This window comes from Oncorhynchus mykiss, chromosome 21 (genome assembly GCF_013265735.2).
Source record: "Oncorhynchus mykiss isolate Arlee chromosome 21, USDA_OmykA_1.1, whole genome shotgun sequence".
NCBI classification, from domain to species: Eukaryota; Metazoa; Chordata; class Actinopteri; order Salmoniformes; family Salmonidae; genus Oncorhynchus; species Oncorhynchus mykiss.
Genome location: NC_048585.1, coordinates 59,650,803 through 59,664,372, shown reverse-complemented (window position 1 = coordinate 59,664,372; position 13,570 = coordinate 59,650,803). Strand labels below are relative to the sequence as shown.

The window sequence follows — 13,570 nt, the reverse complement described above, 5'->3', positions numbered from 1 at the left end:
AATCCTAACCACTAGACCAACAGGGAGAGAGAAAAAGACATTTCGCAAGCTAGAGGGCTAAACAGCGATTTTATTCCTCTGCTCACTTTTTCTCTAATCCCAAATGCAACTACTTGCAATCTAAGGGGATGTAGCTCAGAGGAATAGAGCATTAGTTGAACGTACGAAGACCTCGGGGCAATCGTCAGCAACTCCAAGAAACCACCAAACTCAGCAGATTAATTTCTTAAAGGGAACATATGCTTCTGCCAAACCTCTGACCATCTAGGTGATGGCGTTTGACTATATTTTTTATCCTTTGATAGCTCAGTTGGTAGAGTGGAGGAGTGTAGGTGAAATTGCTGTAATCCTTAGGTCGCTGGTTCAAATCCGGCTCGAAGGATTGTACTTTTTCTTGTGGCTTACGCCAACTTTTTGACAGCAGTGTACCATGACATGTGCTTGACAAAAAATATCTTTCCCTGAGAGAAGAAATCTTCACTTGTTGACATTTGATAGGAATGTTGGTAGAGCAGCAGAGAGTTTTCGAGATTGCAACAGTCCTTAGGTCGCTGACTCAGAAGAGTATAACTTTTTCTGCAGTTGTGCCAAGTTTTTGAGTTATGCCTAGTGTTTCCCCAAAAGCAAGTCATTCCCTGAGCGGGAATCAAACCCAGGCAGCGGTGGTAAAATAAATGAATCCTAACCTCTAGACCAACAGGGAGAGAGAAAAAGACATTTCGCAAGCTAGGGGGCTAAACAGCGATTTTATTCCTCTGCTCACTTTTTCTCTAATCCCAAATGCAACTACTTGCAATCTAAGGGGATGTAGCTCAGAGGAATAGAGCATTAGTTGAACATACGAAGACCTGGGGGCAATCGTCAGCAGCTCCAAGAAACCACCAAACTCAGCAGATTAATTTCTTAAAGGGAACATATGCTTCTGCCAAACCTCTGACCATCTAGGTGATGGCGTTTGACTATATTTTTTATCCTTCGATAGCTCAGTTGGTAGAGCGGAGGACTGTAGGTGAAATTGCTGTAATCCTTAGGTCGCTGGTTCAAATCCGGCTCGAAGGATTGTACTTTTTCTTGTGGCTTACGCCAACTTTTTGACAGCAGTGTACCATGACATGTGCTTGACAAAAAATATCTTTCCCTGAGAGAAGAAATCTTCACTTGTTGACCTTTGATAGGAATGTTGGTAGAGCAGCAGAGAGTTCTCGAGATTGCAACAGTCCTTAGGTCGCTGACTCAGAAGAGTATAACTTTTTCTGCAGTTGTGCAAAGTTTTTGACTTATGCCTAGTGTTTCCCCAAAAGCAAGTCATTCCCTGAGCGGGAATCAAACCCAGGCAGCGGTGGTAAAAGAACCGAATCCTAACCACTTGACCAACAGGGAGAGAGAAAAAATGCATTTTGCAGTGAGGGGGCTAAACAGCGATTTTATTCCTCTGCTAACTTTTTCTCTAATCCCAAACGCAACTACTTGCAATCTAAGGGGATGTAGCTAAGAGGAATAGAGCATTAGTTGAACGTACGAAGACCTGGGGGCAATCGTCAGCAGCTCCAAGAAACCGCCAAACTCAGCAGATTCATTTCTTAAAGGGAACATATGCTTCTGCCAAACCTCTGACCATCTAGGTGATGGCGTTTGACTATATTTTTTATCCTTCGATAGCTCAGTTGGTAGAGTGGAGGACTGTAGGGGAAGTTGCTGTAATCCTTAGGTCGCTGGTTCAAATCCGGCTCGAAGGATTGTACTTTTTCTTGTGGCTTACGCCAACTTTTTGACAGCAGTGTACCATGACATGTGCTTGACAAAAAAATATCTTTCCCTGAGAGAAGAAATGTTCACTTGTTGACCTTTGATAGGAATGTTGGTATAGCAGCAGAGAGTTCTCGAGATTGCAACAGTCCTTAGGTCGCTGACTCAGAAGAGTATAACTTTTTCTGCAGTTGTGCCAAGTTTTTGACTTATGCCTAGTGTTTCCCCAAAAGCAAGTCATTCCCTGAGCGGGAATCAAACCCAGGCCTCGGTGGTAAAAGAACCGAATCCTAACCACTTGACCAACAGGGAGAGAAAAAAATGCATTTTGCAGTGAGGGGGCTAAACAGCGATTTTATTCCTCTGCTAACTTTTTCTCTAATCCCAAACGCAACTACTTGCAATCTAAGGGGATGTAGCTAAGAGGAATAGAGCATTAGTTGAACGTACGAAGACCTGGGGGCAATCGTCAGCAGCTCCAAGAAACCGCCAAACTCAGCAGATTCATTTCTTAAAGGGAACATATGCTTCTGCCAAACCTCTGACCATCTAGGTGATGGTCTCTGCTCACTTTTTGTCTATTCCCAAATGCAACTACTTGCAATCTAAGGGGATGTAGCTCAGAGGAATAGAGCATTAGTTGAACGTACGAAGACCTGGGGGCAATCCTCAGCAGCTCCAAGAAACCACCAAACTCAGCAGATTAATTTCTTAAAGGGAACATATGCTTCTGCCAAACCTCTGGCCATCTAGGTGATGGCGTTTGACTACATTTTTTATCCTTCGATAGCTCAGTTGGTAGAGCAGAGGACTGTAGGGGAAATTGCTGTAATCCTTAGGTCGCTGGTTCAAATCCGGCTCGAAGGATAGTACTTTTTCTTGTGGCTTGTGCCAACTTTTTGACAGCAGTGTACCATGACATGTGCTTGACAAAAAAATATCTTTCCCTGAGAGAAGAAATCTTCACTTGTTGACCTTTGATAGTAATGTTGGTATAGCAGCAGAGAGTTCTCGAGATTGCAACAGTCCTTAGGTCGCTGACTCAGAAGAGTATAACTTTTTCTGCAGTTGTGCCAAGTTTTTGAGTTATGCCTAGTGTTTCCCCAAAAGCAAGTCATTCCCTGAGCGGGAATCAAACCCAGGCAGCGGTGGTAAAATAAATGAATCCTAACCACTAGACCAACAGGGAGAGAGAAAAAGACATTTCGCAAGCTAGGGGGCTAAACAGCGATTTTATTCCTCTGCTCACTTTTTCTCTAATCCCAAATGCAACTACTTGCAATCTAAGGGGATGTAGCTCAGAGGAATAGAGCATTAGTTGAACGTACGAAGACCTGGGGGCAATCGTCAGCAGCTCCAAGAAACCACCAAACTCAGCAGATTAATTTCTTAAAGGGAACATATGCTTCTGCCAAACCTCTGACCATCTAGGTGATGGCGTTTGACTATATTTTTTATCCTTTGATAGCTCAGTTGGTAGAGCGGAGGACTGTAGGTGAAATTGCTGTAATCCTTAGGTCGCTGGTTCAAATCCGGCTCGAAGGATTGTACTTTTTTCTTGTGGCTTACGCCAACTTTTTGACAGCAGTGTACCATGACATGTGCTTGACAAAAAAATATCTTTCCCTGAGAGAAGAAATCTTCACTTGTTGACCTTTGATAGGAATGTTGGTAGAGCAGCAGAGAGTTCTCGAGATTGCAACAGTCCTTAGGTCGCTGACTCAGAAGAGTATAACTTTTTCTGCAGTTGTGCCAAGTTTTTGACTTATGCCTAGTGTTTCCCCAAAAGCAAGTAATTCCCTGAGCGGGAATCAAACCCAGGCAGCGGTGGTAAAAGAACCGAATCCTAACCACTAGACCAACAGGGAGAGAGAAAAATACATTTCGCAAGCTAGGGGGCTAAACAGCGATTTTATTCCTCGGCTCACTTTTTGTCTATTCCCAAATGCAACTGCTTGCAATCTAAGGGGATGTAGCTCAGAGGAATAGAGCATTAGTTGAACGTACGAAGACCTGGGGGCAATCCTCAGCAGCTCCAAGAAACCACCAAACTCAGCAGATTAATTTCTAAAAGGGAACATATGCTTCTGCCAAACCTCTGACCATCTAGGTGATGGCGTTTGACTACATTTTTTATCCTTCGATAGCTCAGTTGGTAGAGCGGAGGACTGTAGGTGAAATTGCTGTAATCCTTAGGTCGCTGGTTCAAATCCGACTCGAAGGATTGTACTTTTTCTTGTGGCTTACGCCAACTTTTTGACAGCAGTGTACCATGACATGTGCTTGACAAAAAATATCTTTCCCTGAGAGAAGAAATCTTCACTTGTTGACCTTTGATAGGAATGTTGGTAGAGCAGCAGAGAGTTCTCGAGATTGCAACAGTCCTTAGGTCGCTGACTCAGAAGAGTATAACTTTTTCTGACGTTGTGCCAAGTTTTTGACTTATGCCTAGTGTTTCCCCAAAAGCAAGTCATTCCCTGAGCGGGAATCAAACCCAGGCAGCGGTGGTAAAAGAACCGAATCCTAACCACTAGACCAACAGGGAGAGAGAAAAAGACATTTCGCAAGCTAGGGGGCTAAACAGCGATTTTATTCCTCTGCTCACTTTTTGTCAAATCCAAAATGCAACTACTTGCATTATAAGGGGATGTAGCTCAGAGGAATAGAGCATTAGTTGAACGTACGAAGACCTGGGGGCAATCGTCAGCAGCTCCAAGAAACCGTCAAACTCAGCAGATTAATTTCTTAAAGGGAACATATGCTTCTGCCAAACCTCTGACCATCTAGGTCAGGGGTGTCAAAGTCAAATGGACGGAGGGCCAAATAAAAAAATCAGCTACAAGACGAGGGCCGGACTGTTCGAATGTTCATTGAAAAATTTTTAAATGACGCATATAGTCTAGTGAACCTAATTGAACCTACTGAAAACCTAACAAATATATTACAATATGATCAGATAAATAAAGCAATATTTTCTTATGGCTCTGTCAGTAATCTTTAATTTTCAACAGACACAAAAGACAAATTTCCTTTATATAAATATCCCCATAACATGAACATTAAATGAAAGAAACCGGTATTCAAGGCACCATCAGTAGACTATATTTTCTATTTTAGCAAAAGTGGGCTAAATTTACTTCAAAGAAAAAACAATAATAGCAATTTTCTATCATCCACTCAACTGAAATATTTTTAAAATATAATTGGATTGAAATACAAAAAAATAAAGTGCAAAAATCTATTAATCAAAAACAACACTTTGTTTAAGGAGAAGTAACATGCAGTGAAAACAAATATTAAATTTTAACTTTTAAACTTGAACTGAGTAAAAACTCTAAATATGTGATTGCACAGTAATGTTCACTTGTTTGAGGTTGAGGGTGATACTTGGTGGTGTCCCATCTTTTCCACAAGTTCATCAATGTTCGGGGTAAGGCTCTGAGCTGAAGAAATCCTCAGAATTGAGTGGAGGTGTTCAGCAGTAAGTCGACTTCTGTGTGATGTTTTGTTCAGGTTCATCAAAGAAAACAGTTGTTCACACAGGTATGTGCTGCCAAACATAGACAACGTTTGAGCAGCCTGGATGCGCAGCTGGGGCATTGTGCCGGGGAGGAAACGGGCGAACTCCGCAGCACCCACTGCCGCATATTTTGCCCTCAGTGCATCATTGCATTGGAGGTCAATCAACTCCATTTGGAGGTTTGGTGGTGAGCTTTCCACGTCAACAGCAAATGGGTTACCGAGCAGTTCCAACCTGCTTTTTTGTGCTTCAAAGTCAGCAAATCGGCGTCGAAAGTCAGCGGCAAGCATACCTATTTTATCAGCCAACTGTGTGCTCGGGAACGCACTGGTAGAGAGCTTCTCTTTCATGGTCTGGCAGCTGGGAAAGTGGCTCAAATTTTCTTTCCGCATCTGCGTCTCCCACAGAGTCAGTTTGGTTTTAAATGCCTTCACTGTACTGTACATATCAGAGATGACACGATCCCGACCCTGCAGCTGCAAGTTTATTGCATTCAGATGACTCGTAATGTCACACAGAAAAGCCATTTCACACAGAAACATTTCGTCTCGGAGTTGTGTTGTGTCTTTCCCTTTGCTGTCCAAGAACAGACAAATCTCCTCACGAAGCTCGAAACATCTTTGAAGCACCTTTCCCTGGCTTAGCCATCGCACCTCTGTGTGATAAGGCAAATCACCATGCTCCGTTTCTAACTCCGTCAGAAATGCCTTGAACTGGCGGTGATTCAAACCTTTGGCTCTGATAAAGTTAACTGTGCGCGTGATGATGCTCATTACATGCTCCATTTTCAAGGCTTTACCGCACAACGCTTCCTGGTGTATGATACAATGATAAGCTGTCAGCTCACCTGTCGCGTTTTCCTCTTGCATCTTTTCCCGTGCTCCGTCGGTTGTCAAACCCACGAGTTTTTCCCAAGGCAGCTCCATCTCATTTACACATCTTGACACCTCTTCATACAAATCATGCCCCGTAGTTGTGCCATGCATAGGACGTAAAGCCAAAAACTCCTCTGTCACGCTTAGGTTGGAGTCCACTCCGCGGATGAAAATTGACAACTGGGCAATGTCAGAAATGTCGGTGCTCTCATCCACAGCCAAGGAATATGCAATAAAATCTTTTCCCTTTTTCACAAGCTGCTCTTTTAGATTGATGGACAACTGGTCTACTCTCTCGGCAATGGTGTTTCTGCTCAGACTCACATTTAAAAAGAGTTGCCTTTTTTCTGGGCAAACTTCGTCACAAACTTTAATCATGCAGTTTTTGATGAAATCCCCCTCCGTAAATGGCCGGGCTGATTTAGCGATCTCTTCTGCCAAAATAAAACTGGCCTTGACAGCAGCCTGGCCTTGTGATTTGGCTTTTTTGAACAGAGCCTGTCGAGATTTGAGGCCTCGTTTTAATTCCTCTGCCTTTTGTAGCCTTTGTTCCATGTCCATATTCTTGTTTTTGTCCGCGTGTTTCGTTTCATAATGTCGTCTCAGATTATACTCTTTCAGTACCGCCACACTTTCTCCACACAGAAGACACACAGGTTTTCCAGCTACCTTCGTGAACATATACTCCGACTCCCACCTTGTTTGAAACCCCCGGTTCTCAGTATCCACCTTCCGTTTTGCCATTTTTGATGGGTATCTGAAAGTTAATTTTACTGTGATGCTGACGACTGCTGTGCCAATAAATATTGAAATGAAGCAGCCTACTGCTCGGTGCGTCACCTTTGCATTGTGGGAAATGTAGTATTGGTGCGTGTAAAAGATCTGCGGGCTGCCGGCTTGCTGCAGGCCGGTTCTAATAATAAATCAAGATCATCCCAGGGGCCGTAAAAAACCTTCTTGCGGGCCGGATGTGGCCCGCGGGCCTTGACTCTGACATATGTGATCTAGGTGATGGTGTTTGACTACATTTTTTATCCTTCGATAGCTCAGTTGGTAGAGCGGAGGACTGTAGGGGAAATTGCTGTAATCCTTAGGTCGCTGGTTCAAATCCGGCTCGAAGGATTGTGCTTTTTTCTTGTGGCTTACGCCAACTTTTTGACAGCAGTGTACCATGACATGTGCTTGACAAAAAAATATCTTTCCCTGAGAGAAGAAATCTTCACTTGTTGACCTTTGATAGGAATGTTGGTATAGCAGCAGAGAGTTCTCGAGATTGCAACAGTCCTTAGGTCGCTGACTCAGAAGAGTATAACTTTTTCTGCAGTTGTGCCAAGTTTTTGACTTATGCCTAGTGTTTCCCCAAAAGCAAGTCATTCCCTGAGCGGGAATCAAACCCAGGCAGCGGTGGTAAAAGAACCGAATCCTAACCACTAGACCAACAGGGAGAGAGAAAAATGCATTTCGCAAGCTAGGGGGCTAAACAGCGATTTTATTCCTCGGCTCACTTTTTGTCTATTCCCAAATGCAACTGCTTGCAATCTAAGGGGATGTAGCTCAGAGGAATAGAGCATTAGTTGAACGTACGAAGACCTGGGGGCAATCCTCAGCAGCTCCAAGAAACCACCAAACAAGACATTTCGCAAGCTAGGGGGCTAAACAGCGATTTTATTCCTCTGCTCACTTTTTGTCAAATCCAAAATGCTACTACTTGCATTATAAGGGGATGTAGCTCAGAGGAATAGAGCATTAGTTGAACGTACGAAGACCTGGGGGCAATCCTCAGCAGCTCCAAGAAACCACCAAACTCAGCAGATTAATTTCTAAAAGGGAACATATGCTTCTGCCAAACCTCTGACCATCTAGGTGATGGCGTTTGACTACATTTTTTATCCTTCGATAGCTCAGTTGGTAGAGCGGAGGACTGTAGGTGAAATTGCTGTAATCCTTAGGTCGCTGGTTCAAATCCGGCTCGAAGGATTGTACTTTTTTCTTGTGGCTTACGCCAACTTTTTGACAGCAGTGTACCATGACATGTGCTTGACAAAAAAATATCTTTCCCTGAGAGAAGAAATCTTCACTTGTTGACCTTTGATAGGAATGTTGGTAGAGCAGCAGAGAGTTCTCGAGATTGCAACAGTCCTTAGGTCGCTGACTCAGAAGAGTATAACTTTTTCTGCAGTTGTGCCAAGTTTTTGACTTATGCCTAGTGTTTCCCCAAAAGCAAGTAATTCCCTGAGCGGGAATCAAACCCAGGCAGCGGTGGTAAAAGAACCGAATCCTAACCACTAGACCAACAGGGAGAGAGAAAAATACATTTCGCAAGCTAGGGGGCTAAACAGCGATTTTATTCCTCGGCTCACTTTTTGTCTATTCCCAAATGCAACTGCTTGCAATCTAAGGGGATGTAGCTCAGAGGAATAGAGCATTAGTTGAACGTACGAAGACCTGGGGGCAATCCTCAGCAGCTCCAAGAAACCACCAAACTCAGCAGATTAATTTCTAAAAGGGAACATATGCTTCTGCCAAACCTCTGACCATCTAGGTGATGGCGTTTGACTACATTTTTTATCCTTCGATAGCTCAGTTGGTAGAGCGGAGGACTGTAGGTGAAATTGCTGTAATCCTTAGGTCGCTGGTTCAAATCCGACTCGAAGGATTGTACTTTTTCTTGTGGCTTACGCCAACTTTTTGACAGCAGTGTACCATGACATGTGCTTGACAAAAAATATCTTTCCCTGAGAGAAGAAATCTTCACTTGTTGACCTTTGATAGGAATGTTGGTAGAGCAGCAGAGAGTTCTCGAGATTGCAACAGTCCTTAGGTCGCTGACTCAGAAGAGTATAACTTTTTCTGACGTTGTGCCAAGTTTTTGACTTATGCCTAGTGTTTCCCCAAAAGCAAGTCATTCCCTGAGCGGGAATCAAACCCAGGTCTCGGTGGTAAAAGAAATGAATCCTAACCACTTGACCAACAGGGAGAGAGAAAAAGACATTTCGCAAGCTAGGGGGCTAAACAGCGATTTTATTCCTCTGCTCACTTTTTGTCAAATCCAAAATGCAACTACTTGCATTATAAGGGGATGTAGCTCAGAGGAATAGAGCATTAGTTGAACGTACGAAGACCTGGGGGCAATCCTCAGCAGCTCCAAGAAACCACCAAACTCAGCAGATTAATTTCTTAAAGGGAACATATGCTTCTGCCAAACCTCTGACTATCTAGGTGATGGCGTTTGAATATATTTGTTATCCTTCGATAGCTCAGTTGGTAGAGCGGAGGACTGTAGGTGAAATTGCTGTAATCCTTAGGTCGCTGGTTCAAATCCGGCTCGAAGGATTGTACTTTTTTCTTGTGGCTTACGCCAACTTTTTGACAGCAGTGTACCATGACATGTGCTTGACAAAAAAATATCTTTCCCTGAGAGAAGAAATCTTCACTTGTTGACCTTTGATAGGAATGTTGGTAGAGCAGCAGAGAGTTCTCGAGATTGCAACAGTCCTTAGGTCGCTGACTCAGAAGAGTATAACTTTTTCTGCAGTTGTGCCAAGTTTTTGACTTATGCCTAGTGTTTCCCCAAAAGCAAGTAATTCCCTGAGCGGGAATCAAACCCAGGCAGCGGTGGTAAAAGAACCGAATCCTAACCACTAGACCAACAGGGAGAGAGAAAAATACATTTCGCAAGCTAGGGGGCTAAACAGCGATTTTATTCCTCGGCTCACTTTTTGTCTATTCCCAAATGCAACTGCTTGCAATCTAAGGGGATGTAGCTCAGAGGAATAGAGCATTAGTTGAACGTACGAAGACCTGGGGGCAATCCTCAGCAGCTCCAAGAAACCACCAAACTCAGCAGATTAATTTCTAAAAGGGAACATATGCTTCTGCCAAACCTCTGACCATCTAGGTGATGGCGTTTGACTACATTTTTTATCCTTCGATAGCTCAGTTGGTAGAGCGGAGGACTGTAGGTGAAATTGCTGTAATCCTTAGGTCGCTGGTTCAAATCCGACTCGAAGGATTGTACTTTTTCTTGTGGCTTACGCCAACTTTTTGACAGCAGTGTACCATGACATGTGCTTGACAAAAAAATATCTTTCCCTGAGAGAAGAAATCTTCACTTGTTGACCTTTGATAGGAATGTTGGTAGAGCAGCAGAGAGTTCTCGAGATTGCGACAGTCCGTATGTCGCTGACTCAGAAGAGTATAACTTTTTCTGCAGTTGTGCCAAGTTTTTGACTTATGCCTAGTGTTTCCCCAAAAGCAAGTAATTCCCTGAGCGGGAATCAAACCCAGGCCTCGGTGGTAAAAGAAATGAATCCTAACCACTTGACCAACAGGGAGAGAGAAAAAGACATTTCGCAAGCTAGGGGGCTAAACAGCGATTTTATTCCTCTGCTCACTTTTTGTCAAATCCAAAATGCTACTACTTGCATTATAAGGGGATGTAGCTCAGAGGAATACAGCATTAGTTGAACGTACGAAGACCTCGGGGCAATCCTCAGCAGCTCCAAGAAACCACCAAACTCAGCAGATTAATTTCTTAAAGGGAACATATGCTTCTGCCAAAGAACCCAATCCTAACCACTAGACCAACAGGGAGAGAGAAAAATACATTTCGCAAGCTAGGGGGCTAAACAGCGATTTTATTCCTCGGCTCACTTTTTGTCTATTCCCAAATGCAACTGCTTGCAATCTAAGGGGATGTAGCTCAGAGGAATAGAGCATTAGTTGAACCTACGAAGACCTGGGGGCAATCCTCAGCAGCTCCAAGAAACCACCAAACTCAGCAGATTAATTTCTAAAAGGGAACATATGCTTCTGCCAAACCTCTGACCATCTAGGTGATGGCGTTTGACTACATTTTTTATCCTTCGATAGCTCAGTTGGTAGAGCGGAGGACTGTAGGTGAAATTGCTGTAATCCTTAGGTCGCTGGTTCAAATCCGGCTCGAAGGATTGTACCTTTTTCTTGTGGCTTAGGCCAACTTTTTGACAGCAGTGTACCATGACATGTGCTTGACAAAAAAATATCTTTCCCTGAGAGAAGAAATCTTCACTTGTTGACCTTTGATAGGAATGTTGGTAGAGCAGCAGAGAGTTCTCGAGATTGCAACAGTCCTTAGGTCGCTGACTCAGAAGAGTATAACTTTTTCTGCAGTTGTGCCAAGTTTTTGACTTATGCCTAGTGTTTCCCCAAAAGCAAGTCATTCCCTGAGCGGGAATCAAACCCAGGCCTCGGTGGTAAAAGAAATGAATCCTAACCACTTGACCAACAGGGAGAGAGAAAAAGACATTTCGCAAGCTAGGGGGCTAAACAGCGATTTTATTCCTCTGCTCACTTTTTGTCAAATCCAAAATGCTACTACTTGCATTATAAGGGGATGTAGCTCAGAGGAATAGAGCATTAGTTGAACGTACGAAGACCTGGGGGCAATCCTCAGCAGCTCCAAGAAACCACCAAACTCAGCAGATTAATTTCTAAAAGGGAACATATGCTTCTGCCAAACCTCTGACCATCTAGGTGATGGCGTTTGACTACATTTTTTATCCTTCGATAGCTCAGTTGGTAGAGCGGAGGACTGTAGGTGAAATTGCTGTAATCCTTAGGTCGCTGGTTCAAATCCGGCTCGAAGGATTGTACTTTTTTCTTGTGGCTTACGCCAACTTTTTGACAGCAGTGTACCATGACATGTGCTTGACAAAAAAATATCTTTCCCTGAGAGAAGAAATCTTCACTTGTTGACCTTTGATAGGAATGTTGGTAGAGCAGCAGAGAGTTCTCGAGATTGCAACAGTCCTTAGGTCGCTGACTCAGAAGAGTATAACTTTTTCTGCAGTTGTGCCAAGTTTTTGACTTATGCCTAGTGTTTCCCCAAAAGCAAGTAATTCCCTGAGCGGGAATCAAACCCAGGCAGCGGTGGTAAAAGAACCGAATCCTAACCACTAGACCAACAGGGAGAGAGAAAAATACATTTCGCAAGCTAGGGGGCTAAACAGCGATTTTATTCCTCGGCTCACTTTTTGTCTATTCCCAAATGCAACTGCTTGCAATCTAAGGGGATGTAGCTCAGAGGAATAGAGCATTAGTTGAACGTACGAAGACCTGGGGGCAATCCTCAGCAGCTCCAAGAAACCACCAAACTCAGCAGATTAATTTCTAAAAGGGAACATATGCTTCTGCCAAACCTCTGACCATCTAGGTGATGGCGTTTGACTACATTTTTTATCCTTCGATAGCTCAGTTGGTAGAGCGGAGGACTGTAGGTGAAATTGCTGTAATCCTTAGGTCGCTGGTTCAAATCCGACTCGAAGGATTGTACTTTTTCTTGTGGCTTACGCCAACTTTTTGACAGCAGTGTACCATGACATGTGCTTGACAAAAAATATCTTTCCCTGAGAGAAGAAATCTTCACTTTTTGACCTTTGATAGGAATGTTGGTAGAGCAGCAGAGAGTTCTCGAGATTGCAACAGTCCTTAGGTCGCTGACTCAGAAGAGTATAACTTTTTCTGACGTTGTGCCAAGTTTTTGACTTATGCCTAGTGTTTCCCCAAAAGCAAGTCATTCCCTGAGCGGGAATCAAACCCAGGTCTCGGTGGTAAAAGAAATGAATCCTAACCACTTGACCAACAGGGAGAGAGAAAAAGACATTTCGCAAGCTAGGGGGCTAAACAGCGATTTTATTCCTCTGCTCACTTTTTGTCAAATCCAAAATGCAACTACTTGCATTATAAGGGGATGTAGCTCAGAGGAATAGAGCATTAGTTGAACGTACGAAGACCTGGGGGCAATCCTCAGCAGCTCCAAGAAACCACCAAACTCAGCAGATTAATTTCTTAAAGGGAACATATGCTTCTGCCAAACCTCTGACTATCTAGGTGATGGCGTTTGAATATATTTGTTATCCTTCGATAGCTCAGTTGGTAGAGCGGAGGACTGTAGGTGAAATTGCTGTAATCCTTAGGTCGCTGGTTCAAATCCGGCTCGAAGGATTGTACTTTTTTCTTGTGGCTTACGCCAACTTTTTGACAGCAGTGTACCATGACATGTGCTTGACAAAAAAATATCTTTCCCTGAGAGAAGAAATCTTCACTTGTTGACCTTTGATAGGAATGTTGGTAGAGCAGCAGAGAGTTCTCGAGATTGCAACAGTCCTTAGGTCGCTGACTCAGAAGAGTATAACTTTTTCTGCAGTTGTGCCAAGTTTTTGACTTATGCCTAGTGTTTCCCCAAAAGCAAGTAATTCCCTGAGCGGGAATCAAACCCAGGCAGCGGTGGTAAAAGAACCGAATCCTAACCACTAGACCAACAGGGAGAGAGAAAAATACATTTCGCAAGCTAGGGGGCTAAACAGCGATTTTATTCCTCGGCTCACTTTTTGTCTATTCCCAAATGCAACTGCTTGCAATCTAAGGGGATGTAGCTCAGAGGAATAGA

The 13,570-nt window shown here is 43.5% G+C and overlaps 15 non-coding genes across 15 annotated transcripts; all 15 read left to right on the top strand.

Annotated features, from left to right (window-relative positions):
- Window positions 1-295: 295 nt before the first annotated feature.
- On the top strand, window positions 296-382 carry trnay-gua. The gene is given in 2 exon segments: window positions 296-332; window positions 347-382. It is a non-coding gene; the product is annotated as a tRNA-Tyr (tRNA).
- Window positions 383-972: 590 nt separating this feature from the next.
- On the top strand, window positions 973-1,059 carry trnay-gua. The gene is given in 2 exon segments: window positions 973-1,009; window positions 1,024-1,059. It is a non-coding gene; the product is annotated as a tRNA-Tyr (tRNA).
- A 590-nt stretch (window positions 1,060-1,649) lies between these two features.
- On the top strand, window positions 1,650-1,736 carry trnay-gua. The gene is given in 2 exon segments: window positions 1,650-1,686; window positions 1,701-1,736. It is a non-coding gene; the product is annotated as a tRNA-Tyr (tRNA).
- Window positions 1,737-2,526: 790 nt separating this feature from the next.
- Window positions 2,527-2,613, top strand: trnay-gua. Its single transcript is given in 2 exon segments — window positions 2,527-2,563; window positions 2,578-2,613. It is a non-coding gene; the product is annotated as a tRNA-Tyr (tRNA).
- A 591-nt stretch (window positions 2,614-3,204) lies between these two features.
- Window positions 3,205-3,291, top strand: trnay-gua. The gene is given in 2 exon segments: window positions 3,205-3,241; window positions 3,256-3,291. It is a non-coding gene; the product is annotated as a tRNA-Tyr (tRNA).
- A 592-nt stretch (window positions 3,292-3,883) lies between these two features.
- Window positions 3,884-3,970, top strand: trnay-gua. The gene is given in 2 exon segments: window positions 3,884-3,920; window positions 3,935-3,970. It is a non-coding gene; the product is annotated as a tRNA-Tyr (tRNA).
- A 3,206-nt stretch (window positions 3,971-7,176) lies between these two features.
- trnay-gua lies at window positions 7,177-7,263 on the top strand. Its single transcript is given in 2 exon segments — window positions 7,177-7,213; window positions 7,228-7,263. It is a non-coding gene; the product is annotated as a tRNA-Tyr (tRNA).
- Window positions 7,264-8,031: 768 nt separating this feature from the next.
- trnay-gua lies at window positions 8,032-8,118 on the top strand. The gene is given in 2 exon segments: window positions 8,032-8,068; window positions 8,083-8,118. It is a non-coding gene; the product is annotated as a tRNA-Tyr (tRNA).
- A 592-nt stretch (window positions 8,119-8,710) lies between these two features.
- On the top strand, window positions 8,711-8,797 carry trnay-gua. Its single transcript is given in 2 exon segments — window positions 8,711-8,747; window positions 8,762-8,797. It is a non-coding gene; the product is annotated as a tRNA-Tyr (tRNA).
- A 590-nt stretch (window positions 8,798-9,387) lies between these two features.
- Window positions 9,388-9,474, top strand: trnay-gua. Its single transcript is given in 2 exon segments — window positions 9,388-9,424; window positions 9,439-9,474. It is a non-coding gene; the product is annotated as a tRNA-Tyr (tRNA).
- Window positions 9,475-10,066: 592 nt separating this feature from the next.
- trnay-gua lies at window positions 10,067-10,153 on the top strand. The gene is given in 2 exon segments: window positions 10,067-10,103; window positions 10,118-10,153. It is a non-coding gene; the product is annotated as a tRNA-Tyr (tRNA).
- Window positions 10,154-11,003: 850 nt separating this feature from the next.
- trnay-gua lies at window positions 11,004-11,090 on the top strand. Its single transcript is given in 2 exon segments — window positions 11,004-11,040; window positions 11,055-11,090. It is a non-coding gene; the product is annotated as a tRNA-Tyr (tRNA).
- Window positions 11,091-11,682: 592 nt separating this feature from the next.
- On the top strand, window positions 11,683-11,769 carry trnay-gua. Its single transcript is given in 2 exon segments — window positions 11,683-11,719; window positions 11,734-11,769. It is a non-coding gene; the product is annotated as a tRNA-Tyr (tRNA).
- Window positions 11,770-12,361: 592 nt separating this feature from the next.
- trnay-gua lies at window positions 12,362-12,448 on the top strand. The gene is given in 2 exon segments: window positions 12,362-12,398; window positions 12,413-12,448. It is a non-coding gene; the product is annotated as a tRNA-Tyr (tRNA).
- A 590-nt stretch (window positions 12,449-13,038) lies between these two features.
- trnay-gua lies at window positions 13,039-13,125 on the top strand. Its single transcript is given in 2 exon segments — window positions 13,039-13,075; window positions 13,090-13,125. It is a non-coding gene; the product is annotated as a tRNA-Tyr (tRNA).
- The last annotated feature ends 445 nt before the right edge of the window (window positions 13,126-13,570 follow it).